Here is an 18816-nt window from a genome sequence, read left to right as displayed (position 1 = left end):
AGGAGAGAAGGAATATATTTGAGAAATGTTGTAAAGGTTAAATCAATAGGCCTTGGCCACAGATTGAATGTGGGGGGAAAGGGGGATGAGATAGTGGGGAGATGAGGATGATTCCTAGGTTTTGAGCCTGAAGGATTAAGAGAATAGTGTTGCCCTCTATAGTAACAGGGAAGGGGGGGTGGATTATAGAGAAAGATAATGAGTTCCGTCTTGAACATGCTGAGTTTAATATGTCTACTGGACATCCAATTCAAGATGTCTGAAAAACAGCTGGAGATGCAAGATTGGAGGTCCACAGAGAGGTTAGGGCAGCAGAAGGAGACTACAGAGTCATCAGCATAGAGATGGTAATTGAATCCAAGTGAAGTAGTAGAAAGGAAGAAGAGAAGAGGGTCCATGGACAGGACCCTATAGGACACCTATGATTTTGTGATCTGGATGAGGATACAGCAAAGGAGACTTATCAGACAGATGGTGGAAAACCAGGAGTGATATCCTGAAAACCTAGAGAGAAAAGAATACCAAGGAGGAGAGGATGATAAACAGTGCCAAAGGCTTTGGAGAGGCTGAGAAGAATAAGGATCGAGAAAAGGGCCAATGGATTTTGCAACTAAACTCTGAAGAGAACAGTTTAGGTGAAATGACAAGGTCAGAAGCCTGATTGTAAGAGGTTAAGAATGAGTGACAGGAGAGAAAGTAGAGGCATCTATTGTAGATGGCCTTTGCAGGGGGTTTAGCTACAAAAGGCAGAAGAGAGATAGAGGATGATAGTGGGAATGGAAGGATCAAGGGAGAATTTTTCAGGTTGGAGGAGACATGGGCACGTTTACTAGTTGTGTGTCCCTGAGCAAGTCACTTAACCCAGATTACCTCCAAAAAACAGAAAAGAAAAGATGTGATTGAACGGGGATGACAAAGGGGCAGGGAGGGCAATTTATTGCAGGAGTTGGGATAGAATAGAATTACTTGAGCAAAGAGCAGGGTTAAGCCTTGGTAAGGATTAAAGTCACCACTTTGTATGAGACAGGCATGAAGAAGGAGATGGTGGCAGAAGGCATATGAATGATATGAGATGGGAAAAGGAAAGAAGCTAGGGAAAGGGTGGGTGGCAGTGTAGCTGACTTAAAAAGGCATGTTGGATTAATCCTGAAGAGCTACATTGGTGACAATGTGGTACCTTACAGGAGACATAACCATGCCAAGCTATTGACAGAAACTGAGTCAGAAGAGTAGTCATCTCTAGCAACTTCCAGAAATCACTAGATTTAAGAAGTGAGAAAGAAGCTATCGTGAAATCCTAGAATTCCATCAGCTGCACTGCTGCCCCTGACCAACCCATGGCTCCTAGAGGAGCACCTTACCATTAAAACTGCGACATCATCCATGGGTGCAGATTCTGCCTCTGATGCTTACTAACTGTGGACAACTCAACTAACCTTTCTGAGTCTCAGCATCTGCATTTTCTAAATGGGAGGTGGAAGACTTGATGGGGGGCACTGGATTTGATGGCCCCTAAGATCCATTACTGCTATTTGTGATCCTAAAACGAGATGGCCCCTGAGGTAGCTTCCAGAGCCCAGCCAATTATCATATTATCCTAGGACTTCAGCCATTTCAGTACGTACCCTTACTCCAAGCCAACTTCAAAATGGATACTTCAGCATCACAAATATTCATCCTCCAAGAAAAAGATCCACTTGTCTAATATTATGTCAAAATGACATCCATCATGGAGGTGGTGGTAACACTGTGATAGAACCAAATATGCAGGTCAAGGACGCATTTGTGAATAAGGGCTTGGTAGCAGGTGAATTTAAAAAACTGGCAAGAATCCCAAAGGCAGTTAAGAAGCATAGCAATTCTGACGGGGGGAAAAAATGCACCAGAAATCAAAGAGAACGTCCTGCAACCAGAGACATTAAGTAGTAATTGTCTTTGGAAGCCATGGTCTCTTGAGAAGCCCCGTCTGGGAATTCTGGTTCCTGTAGCAAATTCAGCTGAGCTAGGGGAAGGAGAGAGGGAGAAGAGAGATACACAGAGACCCAGAGACACTCTTAAGGCTTTCCTGTGCCACCATTGTAAGATCACAGGATCAGATTAAGAACTAGAAGAAATCTTAGAAGCCATTTAGTCCAACTCCTTCATTTTACAGTTGAGGAAACTGAGGCCAGGAGAGTTAAGTGAATTGCCCGGGTCATACAGATAGGAGTAGCAAAGCTGAAATTTGAATTCGGGTTTTCTGACTTCAAATCCATTGTTCTTTCTACCATATCCAATGGTGCCTCTTAAATATCAACTGCTGAAACCCAAGATGGGCATCGTAGGTGACATATGGATAGAGTACCAGGCCTAGAGGCAGAAAGACTCATATTCATGAGTTCAAATATGGTCTCAGACACTTACTGTCTGTGTAACCCTGGGCAAGTCATTTGTCCCTGTTTGCCACAGTTTCCTCATATGTGGGATGAGCTGGAGAAAGAAATGGCAAAACTCCCCCCCCTCCAGTATTCTTAGCCAAGATAAGAAAACCCGAAATTGGGTCAAAAGAGTCAGACACAACTGAAAAGCAACCGAACAACAACAACAAAAAAACCAAGACAGAACTAGGGACATTTAGATCTTTGGTCTAAGACTGTCAACAGAGTGAGCTATTTCAATCACTTGATACTGCTAATCCATCCTAATAATTCTGAGTATACCACGTGGCAAGGATTGCCAGGCTGCAAGGAATTCAGGTGTTGTGGTCAGACGCAGTCAGGGCAGCATGGGATTGGGGAGAGTAGCCCTGGGAGAAGGACTTAATGGTGCCAGCTCTCAGGGAGGGAAGTCAAGTAGCACACTTACTCCCTGTAACAAACCTTTGTACTTTGTAATCTTCTGCCACCCTACAACCAGTGAGACACAGCCACTCTAATCAGTCAGCAATCATTTATGAATTGCTTACTATGGTGCCAGGCACTGTGCTGACACTGGAGATACAAAGTCCTGTAAAAATGGTCCCTGCCCTCAAGGAGCTTACATTCTAATGAGGAAGACAACACATACACGTGTGTGTATGTATTGTGTTTTGTGTGTGTGTGTGTGTGTGTGTGTGTGTGTGCGCACAGTCAAACCCCACGCCTCAACCCAACATTGGCACCCTGGGAAAAAGCCTAGTTGCACCATTCTCACTATTCTTTCAAATTCCTTAGTAATGACTTTGAGTGAGTCTCAGTTTTCTCATCTTTAAAATGGAAACCAGAGAAGATATTCTTCTATGCCTTTCCTCACAGGAGTGTTATGAATTAGGAAAACACGTGAAAACACTTTGAAACACTATAGTCCAGTTCATCTAAGACAAAGACTTCATACCAAAGAGTAACTCTGGGTTCAAATGCAACAATATCAGAATATCATATTCAGTCAAGACTCACCAGTTATTAAATACCCAAGAGCTGTGGGATCAGTTTGTTAAATTCAGTGTGTGGTTAAAAAATATCCACCCCCCCAAATTATTCCCCTTTTCCTACCAATATATAGATTTACTGCCAAGAGGTGGCACTAGATTTACATAAGCCCCAGCTGGGAATGAAGTGACACGAGAGCTGAAGTGAATACGGTGCTGCCATTGGAAAGCACACTAGATTTGGAAACAGAGGACTTGAGTTCAAATCCTGGTTCTTACTGACTGCATGGTGCTGTGCATGTTATTTAACTTTGCTGAGCCTCCATTTCATCATCTATAAAATGAAAGGGCTAAGTCAAATGATTTCTAAGGTCCATTCTCTTTGCCCTGTGCCTAGAATCCTACAAGCATTTTGAAATGGGCAAATTTAAAAAAAAAAAAGTGGCAGCCATAGTTCCCCACAATGCACAAGCCAATCAACAGAATTTGAGCCAGTCCTGTCAATATCTTCTGTTTGGTAGACATCAGCTAGTTCTCCCAAACAGAAATATCTTAGGTCTTTGCTAGTCTACCCTAAATTTTTTTTCCCCACTGAACCAATTCACAGCAGCAAGTGATATGTTGCAGGAAAGCTTGGAATAGATCAAAGGTTTAAACCTGAGGTCTACAGACTCCCAAGGGGCCTGTATAGATCCAGGGGATCTATGAACTTGGATTGGGGGGTCAGGAATTGCATCTTTATTTTTGCTAACCTTCGATTTTCTTTGTAGTCCTATGTATTTTACTTTTTCAAGTTTAAAAACATTCTTCTGAGAAGTGGTCCACAAACTTCACCAGACTGCCAAAGGGGTCCACGATAGAAAAAAAGATGATAAACCCTCTGGAGTAGAGGATGGCATGCCTAGTTTAAGAGGTAGTCAGGGTGAGACGATGGTACAAAGTGCTTAGTTTATGACTGATCGGATTTATGACTGGCTTGTAAACTTTCATGCACTATATAAATATGAGCTATTATTATAATTTTGTAGATGATGAAATTGAGGCCCAGAGAGGAGAGATAACTGTCTTGATGTCACACAGGTAGTAGTCTTAAGTTATTCTGGAGCTAAAGAAAAAAAAACCTAGAATACCCAGAATAAGTATAAGAATAACTGTCATTTATATAATGAAAAGCAACTTAACAATGCATAAAAGCATCAGCTTTGGAATCAGGAACACTGGAGTTCAAATCTCATCTCTGGAAACATACTTGGTTGTGTGGCCCTGGGACATCTGCTCAACCTCTCAGTGTCCCCAGAGAAGGTGGGCCTTGGGAAAGGAAGTTCCTTACCAAGAGCTCTCTTTACAAACAAAAGCAGTGGTAAAATACACACATATAAAATGCTTTTCAGGCTTTTTAAAGGACTTTATATACATTTGCTGTTGTTCAATTGTATCAGACTCTTCGGGACCCCATTTGGGGTTTTCTTGGCAAAGACATTGGAATGGTTCGCAATTTCTTTCCCTGGCTCATTTTACAGATGAGGAAACCAAGGCAAACAGGATTAAGTGACCTGCCTAGGGTCACACAGCTAGTAAGTGTCTGAGGCTGGATTTGAACTTAGGAAGTTGAATCTTCCTGACTCCAGGTCCAGCACACTACCAACTGTGCCACCTAACTGCCACAAATTCTATGACCCCCCCATGCAAAAGGATGCCATTGTGCATTTTGTGAGTTTATGCACTTCCTTCCCTCCGCCATGAAGTGGTAACCCTCTATCCACTGCTCCACCTAGCTGCCTAAATATATATTATCTCACTGGATACTCCTACAATAACCTTGAGAGACAGGTACTACAGGTATTATTACACACATTTAAAAGATGAGAAAACTAAGGTTTAGAGAGATAAATGTCTCACGCATGATCTAACTCACAGTTAGTAAAAGAGGGAAAATTCAAACCCAAGTCTCTCCTTACTCAGCTCTATCTATCCCAGCTCTATCAGACTTTCCACCATACTATGTCAAAGGTCTTGGTGAAGTGACCTACCAAGAATTGCTACCCACCTAGATTTGGAGTCAAAAGACCTGGGTGGGAGTCTCAGCTCTACCGTTTAATGTCATGTATGACCTTGGATGAATCACAACTTTGAGAAGTCCCAATTCTTCATCTGTAAAATGAGGGGTTTAGACAAATTGGTCTCTAAGTTCTCTTCTAGTTCTAAAAGCTCATGTTCTAAAAGAGCTGGTGCCCTGAGGTAACATTAGCATTGGGTGGTATGATGGTTCATATCTCTTTATAGCTTTGACATTGCACAGCTAGTACTTCTGAGGTTGTTAATTTCTCTTGGCCACCGTGCCTGTAATTCAGGTAAACTATAACCCCATGGATAGTGGTGCTTTGGTCATGGTCATGGTCATGGTCCTGGTCCAACTAGCTAGGCTTTTAAACAATTATGCTTTTAAAATGTTTAAAAATAGAATAGTTGATTTAAACCAATTAAGCATAGATATTAACTAACACTGGCAAAATATCATATTTATATACAATGTACAGTTTAGAGCAAGATCCTATACCAAAATGGAACGGGCTGCCTGAATGGCTGATCAAAACCCCATCATTGTGGTTTTTCCCAACAGACAATGATGGATAACCTTATCAGGAATGTTGGAGAGAAAGGAGTTAGATAAAGGACCAACATAGGGTCCTGGAAAGATCATTGGCTTTGGAGTGGGTGAACTGGGACTCAAACCCTCCCTCTTATACTTCCTGGGCAACCTAGGGGAATTCATGGCTTTCTTTAGCCTCAGTTTTCTCTTCTATAAAATGTGAGGATTGGACTACATGACCTTTGAAGAACCCCACCCTCTCCCTCCACCCAGTATTAGATGCATGACCCTGAGATCCCAAATGAAATCCCTCCCAATTCTGGGATTCTCTAAAGCATAAGCACTTAGTAGGTTGAATTTATCCTAAAGCTTTAGAGCCTTCCATGAATCACTGCAGCTCTGACATCATGACAAGTTATAGGGAGAAAGCTATCTTCAGTGTCTCCCAGAGTTCTGTATTTAGGAGCTTACTCACCAATAATTAACTGTTATTGATCACTACCTATTCTAACCTGCCTTTGTGTTCATGCTTGAGGAGGAAAGAACATGTTTCCACCTCACCCTGACCCCTTCCTGATGTCTGAAGCTGATGCCATGTTTATTCATGAAAGTATCAACAGCCTTTTCATGAATAGCCTTTGTAAGCAACTTCCCTCGATCTTCTGACCTTTGTGTCAGGAGAGACCTAACAGGCTGTTGGCTAACGAGGCTGGTCTGCTTTAGCATCCTTAGTACTCTTGATCAGTTAGGAAGTCTCGGCCCATGTCCCCTCACATAATCTCTTGCCTCATGATGACTCAATCAATCACCAATCTTTTTATTCAATGCCTACTTACTGTCAAATGCTGAAAGATACCAATGCAAAAGTGAGATTGTCCCTTTCACTGAGGAGTTGGAATCCTACCAGCAGAGAGAGCAGAAAGAGAAATAAAAATTAAACAGCAGTGTTATGCTGTTGGTCTTCTCAAAAAACCCTGTAGTTAAGGAGGCAGTAGGGGACTAGGGGAAAAGAACACTAACCCTAGAATCAGAAGACCTGGGTTTGAGTCCTACCACCGACAGTTATTACCTATGGGATTTGAGACAAGTCATTTAACCTGATGTGTTTCCTCACTGTAAAATGAGAGGTTTGGACTAACTGACCTCCATTGGCCTTTCCAGCTCGAAATCAGCAGTCAGGGAGGAACAGGACAGGGACAAGAGTGAGGGGGAAGGAAGGAAAGATAGGAAAATTTAATCTCCAATAGATTTGCTTATAATGATATTTTAATAACTCATTTCTTTTGAGAGAATAAATTATTGAAAAATCTGAATTCTAGGATGTTTTCAAAAATATTCAGGAATATATCTTACTCAAAGTGAGTTTGCCAGATATTGCCTAAGAGATATCCCTACAATAATAATAGAGACAACTAACGAGAAGATGGGGCTTCTTGGAAAATGATATTGGGAAAGATGGAAGGCAAAAAAAAAAAAAAGGAAAGGCAGAGGATGAGATGGAGATGGAAACACGGGGTGGAAACAACAAATGTGAACCTGGACAGACTTCTAGAAATAATAGAGGATAGAAGGGCCTGTCATACTATGGTCCATGGAGGTCACAAGGAGTTGGACAGCACTGAACAACTGAACAACAGCACAATGCAGAAAAGCCTTAGCTGCAGAGTGGGCCCTACCATTGAAATATTCCAGAGGCTACCAAATTGCCAAGACTGAGAGACAAGCTTAACTGAGGCTGCTTGGGTTTCAGACTCTTAATAATGCATGAAGCCTATGGCCAGCTGTTCAAGAACCAACATTTTTTGGGGCCAGGTCCTCCCCTAGAGAAATAGCTGAAACATGAGATGGCCTTTAAAACAAGGCAAAGGTGGGAAAAACTAGGAGGACAATGCTGCTGTCCAACAGATTATCCTTGCCACACTCCCAGGTGAACACCTGATACATGTGAGAAAGTTTAATGATTGCTGAATGAACGCATACTTGGCATAGCTGTTAGTAACCAGATCAGCACACATCTATATATTGTATAAAAAGAATATGATGGAGAATGTTTTCTGACTTTCTTGACGTGCCACACCTTGGAAAGTCACATATTGGTCAAAATCGTTGACTCATAAGATGCCAGCAATTGATAAAGTCAAATCCAGTTGCTAGATGAATTTGATGAGCTACAATCTACTAGGATTTATTCCTTGAGGCTCCTTTTTCCATCTTTGTGTCCTTTGCACATCATAGAAAGCCTTGCCATTAACTAATCAACACGCATTTAATATGTGTCATTATTATTATTAATATTATTATCAATATTTAATATGCACCAGGTGATGTGCTAAGCACTAGGGATACAAAAAAAAATTAAAACAGTTGTGCCCTCAAGAAGCTTATATTCTAAAAAGAAAGGTAACGTATACATAAATAGGCATGTATGCAAGATGTACATAGAGTAACAAGGTAACCTTAGAGGGGGAGGCAGTAGCACCTGAGAGGCTAAAGAAAGCCCTCTATCAGGTGGCATTTGAGCGGCATCTTGAAGGAAGCCTCAGATTCAGAGGCTAGGCACAAGCGACTGTCCCTGCAGTCACCATGTTGGGAGATGGAGGCAAATAGGCCAGCATAGCTGCACCTTAGAGTTCAGTGTTTAAGAATACTGGAAAGATAGAAAGAGACCAAGCTGTAAAAAGCTTTGAATGCCAAACAGAAGAATTTGGCTATTCCTGTAATCTGTGATCACTCAGAATAATGAATACCTATATGAGGGAAATAGTTTAATATAATGGATGGCTCTAGAGTCTCAACATCAGAAAAAGCACATGCTAAAAATTATGTCACTGGACAACAAAGTTGTGATTCCCCTCACCGAAACCCAAGCAAGACATTTGATCTAATGGCAAAGGACCTATAATTTTGTGAGTGTGGGGAACCTTCTATGAATCAGTGGCTAAGTCCTAGAGCATTGCCCAGTCAAGGGATTTGCTCAGAGTTACACAGACACTAAACATCTGAGGCAAGATTTGAATCTAGGACACCCTAATACCAAGGTCATCACTCTATCCATTATGCCAAGCCACCTGAATGTGCAGTGTGATTTTTCTTTTTTGCACGGAGAAGAGGGGAAGAGACTTGTGACTTTGCTGGTATAGAGAACTCCCAATAAACAAACTCCTGCCAATGGATATCAGTGACTGTTCTAGGGTCTGCAACCTAGAGAGTTGCCTAGGCTACATGACTTATCCAGGATCTCACAGTCACTATGTGTCAGAAGCAAGACTTGGACCTATGTTTTCCTAATTTGGAATTCACTCTTCTCTGTCTCTCTGTCTCTGTCTCTCTCTCCTCCCTCTCCCCTGTCTCTCCTTTCTCCCTTTCTCTCCCCCCTGCCATGCTAGCTGTGTTGCTAGCTGACCTAGATAACTCAGATGCTAAAGAAATAGAGCTATGCGCACCCTCTAAGGTCACGAGGGGAAATCATGGTGTCCAGCATATACAAATGGATCTCCAATGCCACAAAATTATTCCTGCCCATTTCAAGACAGAAGCAACTTGCTCTCTTTCCAAAAGAGCAATCAGACCTCAGATATCTGTGCTATACAGTATATAAAAGTAAAACTGCTTTTGTTAAGTAAGCGACTCATGAAATACATGACAATATGCTCTGCCATTTGCACTGAATATATCATCTGTGTTGATTTCACTATATCATTGGTCAATTTAAAAGCCAAATAGGATTCCTCCTGTAGAGTTCTCTGTTAGAGAGACAACAGGGAGAAAGACAGAGATCCAGAGAAAAGGGATTGAGAGAAGGGAAAGGAGAGAGGGGAAAGAGAGAAGAGGGTGGGTAGAGAGGAGAGAAGGGGGTTCTTTGCGAGACTAATACAGAGCCTGCAAGCTAATTGTCCCTTCTTCACTCAGCAATTGTATGAGAAGTTAAATAGAGCATGTGGGGAAAGCCAAACCAAAAAGTTTAGTCACAAATCCCCCAAGTTTGGGTCCCACAAGGATTGGGTCTCTCCAGAGCCCCAAAAACCGTCTTTGTTCCATGATTAGACAAGGGATGTTGCTGCAAAGGGCTCAGCTTGTTCCCTTTCTATGTGGGACCCAGAAACTAGCCAATTTTCATACTGCTTGTGGTTTTGTTTTAAAACTTTCCCACAGGTCTATTCAAACTAACTTGGCCAAAGAAAATGTCACTGTCTGATAATCATTTAGAATCAGAGCTGCATGAAATCATCAATTTGTGGTTAATTATAACCGACTGAAAAAACCGACTTTACTCCAGGCCTTACATGTCACTAAGTTTTTTCTGTGAATACTGTTTCTGCCAAGGTAAGATGAAGTATGTAATTTGCAAACACACACACACACACACACACACACACACACCCTCCCACCAGTGAACTAGGTGCTCTCTCCAAGGCCATAGACTCAGCTGGTTACTTGTGAAACTATCAGCATCTTTGTGTGGTTCCTGCCAGCCTGAGGAAAAAAGTCTAGTGTTCTTGTAAATTAGCTGCTTCCGCTTAGTAGAACAACACCCTTCCCATCTCTTGGAAGAAAGAGGGAAAGCAAAAATAAAATGTCTTCTAATCCTGTGTCGCCTGCGCTTTGTGATGAAAATGTGTACTTTGGTCAAAAAGTATCTAGAAAATTTCCATGCAGGCTGTAGGCTGTCCATTACTGTTGGATCTTCTGCCTCAGAAAGGGTTAATGCACCTGTGGAATTTGAGAGCTCAGCCTCCCCTCTGACCTCAAAGCAGATGTTACCTTCCTGCGTGCTAAGCCACAGCTTAGCAGTTTAGCTGAAACAAGAGCAGCCCAGAATGTGTTCCCAAGTCATCAATAAGAACCTTGTTCCATTTATTGAGATAATCAGAGCACCAGCCCTCACACTGGGTATCTTTCCTTTCTCGGAGTGGACTTTCCTAAGAGTTGGAGAGGGAATCAGTTCTATATGACAAATGCAACATGGAAGGCTTCTCTGGAGAAGCAGGCTCATGGTAGAGCAGGCCTAAGGTCTGATGCCCACTATAAAACTAGAGTTTTTAAACTCTATAGCACCATTTTTTCAGGTCAGGGTAGGGAGAGGCAGGCAGCCTAAGGAACATAATGGTGCATCTGCTTCCACAGTGCTGTGGAAGAGGCTTATTCAATACTATTAAGGACACTACAGAGTTAGAGGGAAAAAAACACACAAAGGAAAAATGCATGAAGTCCAATAGAAAAACAGGAGAGCAATGATAGCAAACATTATAAAATACTTACTATGTGCAAGGAACCATGCTAAGGACTGGGGTGGGAAGCTTACAAAGATGAACATGGCACAGAGCCTGCCCTCAAGAAGCTTACAATCTAGTAGTAGAAACTATATATTCAGATTTTGTGGCTAAAAGAATCACCCAAGCTGTGATCAAGCCTGTCCTTTTACACTGCTTTCCATCTTGCTGGAATCTTGATCCTCAGTCTCTTATCTGATTTTCTTCTCCTATGTCCTTTCAAGTTACCCTTAGTATTCTACCAAGCAATTGCAAAGAAACCATGGGGACCTAGAGTGATAAGGTTCTGTTCAACACCCATAATGCCCTGGTTGCCGCATAGACCAACTAGAGAAAAGACCCAAAGAGCCAGATGAAATCAGTAGGGTTAGCAACCTCTCCCCTACTTCCTTTGTTCAACATTATTGACTTTGTTTTATATTCTTACTAGCAATGAAATTCCTGGCCTCCCTACATACACGAATTATCACAATATAAAACAGAGTAAGTATATAAGGAGGTGAACAAGGTATATAACAGATTCAAAGAGGGAGTTTAACTCTCAGCTGGAAGGATGAGAGAACAATTAATAGAGAAGATAGCATTGAACCTGGGTCTTAAAAAATTAGATTTCAACAGGTGGAAATTCATGGTGAGAGAGTTCACTCCAGATATAAGGAACAGAATAAAAAAAATTTATGGAAGCAGGGAAGTGTAAGATGATTTAGTAAAACCCCAAATAGTCTAATTTAGCAGTACCTTAAAGTAGGGGAGGGCAGCTAGGTGGTACAGTAGATAGATCACTGGACCTGAAGTCAGGAAGATCTGAGTTCAAATATGACCTCAGACACTTACTAGCTGTGTGACCCTGGGCAAGTCACTTACCCCACGTTGCCTCAGTTCCTCACCTGTAAAATGAGCTGGAGAAGGAAATGGCAAACCACTCCAGTATCTTTGCCAAGAAAACCCCAAAATGGGGTCACAAAGAATTGGACACAAGTGAAATGACTGAACAACAATAACAACTACTACTACTAAAGTAGGGGAAGAGGAATAAAGTGTAAGTTACTGTAGACTTGCAGGCAGGTTAGAACCAGGTTATGAGCATCCTTGAACATTAGGCTAAGCAGTCTGATCTTTATATAGTGGGCAGTGGGAAGTCATTGAAGTTTTTGAGCAGAGACTTAACATGATCATAATCATAAGATTACTTTGGTAGTTGTGTGAGAGATGCTTGGGAAGGGACAAGACTGATGCAAGGGAAACAAGACAGAAGAGCAGCAAACAGATTAAAATAGTCTAGACCAGATGTAATAATGGCCCCAACTAAGCCGGTGTCAATGGGAATTGGAATCAGATGAATGCGATGAATATTGCAGAGATAGAATGAACAGGACTTGCCAAGTTACTGGATATGGGATAAAGGATAAAGTTGTTCAATGAATATAGCAGTCCAAACAAGGGATGGTTATCATTAAGATGACATCAACATGGATCAGTTGTAGTAACATTAGCAGAGACCTGGAAAATCCAGCACAAAATGAATTGAAGTTGCAGCATTTATGCACTGAAAATATGATGTGGAACTAGCCAACCCAGATCATTCAGGTCCAGGGGGACCAAAATCAAAACTTTTTACAAAAAAAGGGCTCCACGAAAGAACACATCAGTAAGCACTCCTAGCTTCTGTGCTAAATTGTAGCCAGGATAATAAATTACCCATTGTTTGGCCCCTCCTATTCAGGCCCAAAATGGACTGTGGTCAGGGAAGAAGGGCTGTTATGAATTATCCAGTTTATTCAGCCTATCTTGTGCTAAGTAGCCTGCTTACTGGTCATCCTGATGTGTGAAGTCACATCTACATAAGCTCAGAATAGGGCAGCAAATAGTTTTCATTGAAATCCAAATTCCACCAATATCCTTTCAAGTTGCAAGTGGAAAATGGACTGCATCCTATTCCCCTTCTTGCTGTTCAGAGTAAAACCACTGAAATGAGAAAAGCAACAACAGTTTCGGTGCCATCTATCCCAGCGACCCGCACAAAGAATAGGCAGGCTGGGCTTGAGAGAAAGAGGCGTAGAACCTTCGAGGACAATGAGAAAAGGAAAAACACAGGAGCAAAACTGAGCACAGAAGGTCAGAGTCATAAGAATGTCATCCTTTAATCCTCCCAAAGTCCTTGCCCAGCCTCTCCTCCAGTTTTTTAGCCTCAGAGGAAGAGGTGGCCCTCCTCCTTGCTAAATCTAACCCTGTCCACCTGGACCCTTTCAAGTTGTTCTATTTATATAAGCATTTATATGTATTTTGGGCCATATTGATTTTTTAAAATACATGTAATATAACCCCCAGGAACAATAATCCAGTGGCAATGATGAAGTCAGATGGAGCCACAGACTGCCTCTGTGATGCTGAGCTCAGCCTCACACCCCTAGGGTATATGGTTCATAGAAAGTGACAGCTTAGAGGTCAGATGTCCTAGATTTTCAGTCTGGAAGGAATGTTGGAAATAGCTACTCCAAGTTCTTTGTTTTAATATGAGGAAACTGAGGCCCAGAGAAGGTAAATGACTTTCCCAGGGTTGTGCTGGTAAGTAGCAAGATCAGGATTTGAACCCAGGTCCTGTGATAATCAGTTCATGGCTTTTCCCCACTCCAAGTTACACTTGGACTATTTTACCAGCCTGACTGTCTGCTGGTGCTAACAGCTGTGCTGTGAGTTTGATATTTGCTTTTGAATAAAACAGGGACACACACAGCCAAGCAGGCCCTGAAACTTCATCATTTACATTCCCTAAGGGACATATATGAATGGATTACTTCTGTCATGGCCAATAATCATTATCGTCATCATAGCTGGAATTTATATAGCACTTTAAGGTTTGCAAAGCACTTTACAAATATTAGCTCATTCTATTCTTACGACAACCCTGGGAGGTAGGCGCTATAATTACACCAATTTCACAAGGAGGAAAATGAGGCAAATAGAGGTTAAGGGGCCCACCCAGGGTATAGCCAGGAAGCATCTGAGGCTGGATTTGAACTTAGGACGTTCTGACTGTAGGTCCAGCACTCTACACGTTGAGCCACCTAGCTGCCATCATCACAATAACAATACACATATGTCAAATTCTCCAACCCAGAGCCTAAAGCAATATAAACCCACAAGGCAAAACCCTTCCCCAGGTTTATTCAGGAAGGAAAGACTTGATTTTTTTTTTTTGCCACAATAAGAATGGTCAATGGAGCATTTCCTCCCCTGTGCAGCTTTGAGAAACTGAGTCTACAAGAGGCAGAATGGCATCTGAGACAGGAAGACCTAGGTTTGAATCCTTCCTTCTGACACAAACTAGCTACATGCCCTTGGGCGAGTGCCCCAGGCGCCCCTCCAAGACTGTAAATTGCAGAGCAGATGCCAATCTGCATTAGTAAAGGGGTTTTCCTCACTTGGGAGGGGAGGGATTATATTTTATTTTGATTAACAATAGTTTATACTCCCTGAACCAACACCACAGTATGAGGCAGCCTAAGAGGATGCTGGAAGCTACCTGAGAATGAATTTTGCCACAATCTATCCATATATAGATAAATAAGAATTGATAATAATGATAAAAAATAGGAAAAAATCCATGTCCTGTCCGAATCTTCTTGATACCCTTCCCCTTCTCTCCTCTTTATCTCCAGTCTGAGTCTCATCTCCCTTTCTTGCTAAAGCAGACATCAGCTTTACTCCTTTTATTGTCCCGTCTCTCACGTACATCATCACTCAAGGCAACAACAATAACAACAAACATTTATTAAGCACCCACTATGTTCCAGGCAAGCACTGGGAATACAAATACAAGCAGAAAGAAAAATCATCCCTGAGCTCAAGGATCTTGCTTTCTAATAAGCAGAGAACAACACTTGAAAGGAAGCCTTTTTTGGAGGGGGAGAGACAACAAAGAAGGTACCTGGCATGAGGCATGGCAGAGCCTGGATGTCCTCCTTAAATGGAAGTTCTGTGAAGAGCCAGCTAACTGGCCAGGAGAGGCAGCTGCCAGTGTGTGGATTTCAGGGCTGCAATGAGCTTCCAGGATGAAGAAGTTTCCTAGGCACAATAAAGTCAAGAGTCCAGTTGGAGGACAGCCTGGGGAAGAAGGAAACATGGATATCCTGAGCGCCCTCTTTATTTTTTTTTCATTCTTTTTAAAAATGTTTAATTAATTTTTTTTGAATTATCAAAAATCACTTCCATATGCTTTCGAGTTTTAAATTTTTCTCCCCCTCTCTTCCCACCTCCCTCCCCAAGACAGCATGCAATCTGATACAGGCTATACATAAACATTCCTATTAAACATATTTTCATATTAGTGATGTTATAGGTAAGAATTAGAACCAATAGGAGGAACCACCAGAAAGAGGAAACAAAACACAACAGAAGAAAAAAAAATAGCAAATAGTATGCTTCAATCTGCATTCAAACTCCACAGTTCTTTCTTTGGATGTGGACAGCATTTTCCATCACTAGGCCTCTGGAGATGTCTTAGGTCCTTGTATTGCTGAGAAGGGTTAAGTTTATCAATATTAGTCATCACACAATGTGGCTGTTATTGTGTACAATGTTCTCTTGGTTCTGCTCACTTCACTAAGCATCAGACCATACAAGTCTTTCTAGGTTTTTCTGAAGTCAGCCTGTTGATCATTTCTTATAACACAATAGTATTCTATGACATTCATATACTACAACTTGTTCAGCCACTCCCCAATTGATGGGCATCCTCTCAATTTCCAATTCTTTGCCATCACAAAAAGAGCTGCTATGAATACTTGTGTACATGTAGGTCCTTTTCACACTTGTATGATCTCTCTGGGGATATAGCCCTAGAAGCTGAGCACCTTCTTTAAATGAAGGTTCTGGGAACCTTCAATCAGAGGGAGACAGGCAAGTGAATTTCAGGGCTGGAGTGAACTTCCAGAATGAAGGAGTTTCTGGGGCATGGTAGAGAATGCCTAGAGTACAGCCCGAAGAGGAGTGAGGAATCTCTCCCTTTCTAATGGCTCTTTCCTCTCAATCTACAAAAATCTCAGATTTTGACCACTAAAAGAAATTTTTTTAAAAAAGAAACCTTTCCTTAACCCTACCACCACCCAAGCTATCATCCTACCTCTCTTTCTGTCTTCTAAAAAGTGTAACGTACACTCTACACTATCATTTTTTCACTACCCAAATATTACACTGAAACCTGCCTTCCATCCCAATCACTACACTGAAGTGGTTGTCTCTATTATGGTCATATTAATCTCTTTATCATCAAATTCAACAGCTTTTTTTTTTCTGTTCTGACCCTCTTTAGCTTTTCCATATATACCCTCTCTGCCCTTGGTTTCTAAGATACTATAGTATCTCAGGTTTTCCTCCTGCCTCTCTGACCACTAACTCCTCTGTTCTGTTTGCTAGTTCCACATCTAACATTTATATAGCACTTACTATGTGCCAAGTATTATGCTAAGCACTTTTACAAATATTATTTCATTTGATCCTCATGACAACGAGGGGAAGTAGGTGCTACTATTATCTCCATTTTACAGATGAGAAAGCTGAGGCAAATGGAGATTAGGTGACTTTCCCCAGCTCACACAGCTAGGATTTGAACTCAGGTGTCTGATTCCAGGCTAGGTGTTCTACTCACTGTACTGCCTAGGATTCTTCATCCTTTTCTTTTTCCTGGGCAATTATTTAGTCTGGACTCTCGACTAATTATGTATTTCATTTAGAAAGATTTGCAATGTTTCCAGTTTTGATACAATCCAAACAATGTCATCTATGAATGAGTGCATCTGGAGTACCTCACCACCTATGTGGAATTTCTCTTTTAGATTCTGCGGCCCTCATGACCTCCCATTCTAACTACTACAATAGCTTTCTGATTCACCTCCCTACTTCCAGTACATTCTCTATAGAGCTACCAAAATCTTCTTTCTGCATTGTTCTAAACATATCACTCTCCTACTGAAAAAATCTTCAGTGGTTCCCTAGTGCCCCTAAGATAACATATAGGATCCTCAATCCTGCATTTATAACCCTCTTTCACAAGACTCCCCTCATCCATCCAGTTTTATTGGTCTTCTCCTTAAACTTTTTATTCCAGTCATTTGAGACTTCTCCTCCTCGAGTCCCTCGATTCAATTCATGGTTCAGTATGCAGTTAGTTCAATATGCTATTAGTGCTCTCTTTTTCTTGAAATTATGTTGCAAACCTGATACTTATTTAACTGTATATATGTTGTACCTCCCAGTAAAATACAAGCTCTTTGAGGGCAAGTACTGTTTGCTTTTTTTTTTTTACTTTGTATTCCCATGGTGCCTGGCACATAGTAGATGCTTAATAAATGCTTACTGATGGATTGATTTATATGCACAGGGCTTTGAACACAATCAGACCTTATAAAATTAATTGAATAGAATAGAGTGATGGTAGTAAACGTTAGGCAAGCATATGTTTCTCTGCTTTATGCTTTTTTGAGTATTAATAATCAGAGAGTCATTAAACAAGGTTATTTATGTTGTTACATCTCTCAAGGAACGTTATATGATATGGGCACACATGTGGTAAATTTTTTATTGAAAGTAAGCCTTTAATGTTGATCTTTACCAAGTCAATTTTTTTTGTAACCAATAAACAAGAAATGCATCAAGATCTCGTATTCTCTATACTTCTTAGTCAATTGTTCAAAAAAAAAAATGTGATTTGCTGTGGAAAATCATCTGCAAAAGTCTTCTTCTACTCTTCTCATATTTGAATCAAGAATACCCACAATATTTGTAAAACCGTTCTCATAAAGTAGGAATTTGAGTTATTTGTTGTTTATGCCTTCTAGGTCACTTCTTTGGAGGGTAATAATATAATCAAAGTTCTTTTTCATCCTTTTAGAGAACCCTAGCACCTTTAAAATCATAGCACAGATTTTTTTTTGCATGCATTCAATCAGGTCTAACTGCTCTGACTTCATTTTCTTAAGGGACATTTGTACGTTCTTATATAAAACATCAAATGCTGAGATTTTTGAGCCCAAATGATGAGAAGAGATTGCTATAGAGACACAAATCTGTTCCATTTCACATCTCTGTCATTCACCTTCCAGTTTTGTCTGTAAATGTTCTCAGGTGCTACTCTATGAGGTTTTTCAAATGAGTTCTAAACTGGGATTTAGTGTGAGAGTTTGCTAATGTATTCAGAATGACATTTATTGATTTAGTGAATACTTAATTTGCCAATCAAAATCTTTGCATTTTACCAAGCGTTTTCCAGAATAAATTTTTAGAAGAAAATAAAAGAATGGCTCTCTAATGGTGGGATTTCATATACTCATTGCACACATCCAGTCAAATACAAAAAACTGAGGTGGGATGGTCCCAGTATGGTGAGCCAACTGATAGTGAAAATAAATGACAACAGAAATTCTAGAAAATCTGTTTGATTTTATTTCTGCTTGTTCCCTTATTTTAATTTATAATTTATAAGTGTTTTCAGGATGATCTGGCTTAGGTCTCAAGTCAAACTTTCAGTAAGCTCAGTGTAATTTCCCACAACTTATATTCAAATAGTGCTTTAT

At 40.9% G+C, this 18816-nt stretch overlaps 1 protein-coding gene and 1 long non-coding RNA gene across 2 annotated transcripts in view; one reads left to right on the top strand and one right to left on the bottom strand.

Moving 5' to 3' along the window:
- TRPM3 (transient receptor potential cation channel subfamily M member 3) overlaps positions 1-18816 on the top strand; it is a 373306-nt gene that overhangs the window by 322775 nt on the left and 31715 nt on the right.
- LOC144456843 (uncharacterized) overlaps positions 15179-18816 on the bottom strand; it is a 70359-nt gene continuing 66721 nt past the window's right edge. The window contains exon 3 of the long non-coding RNA XR_013486011.1: positions 15179-15349. This is a non-coding gene — a long non-coding RNA (uncharacterized LOC144456843). The remainder of the gene's footprint in view (positions 15350-18816) is intronic.

The sequence above is a fragment of the Phascolarctos cinereus genome, unplaced genomic scaffold (assembly GCF_003287225.1).
Source record: "Phascolarctos cinereus isolate Bilbo 61053 unplaced genomic scaffold, phaCin_HiC Scaffold_4;HRSCAF=312, whole genome shotgun sequence".
Taxonomy (NCBI): domain Eukaryota; kingdom Metazoa; phylum Chordata; class Mammalia; order Diprotodontia; family Phascolarctidae; genus Phascolarctos; species Phascolarctos cinereus.
The sequence above is the reverse complement of the archived record's forward strand: the minus strand, read 5'-3'. Positions and strand labels throughout refer to the sequence as shown.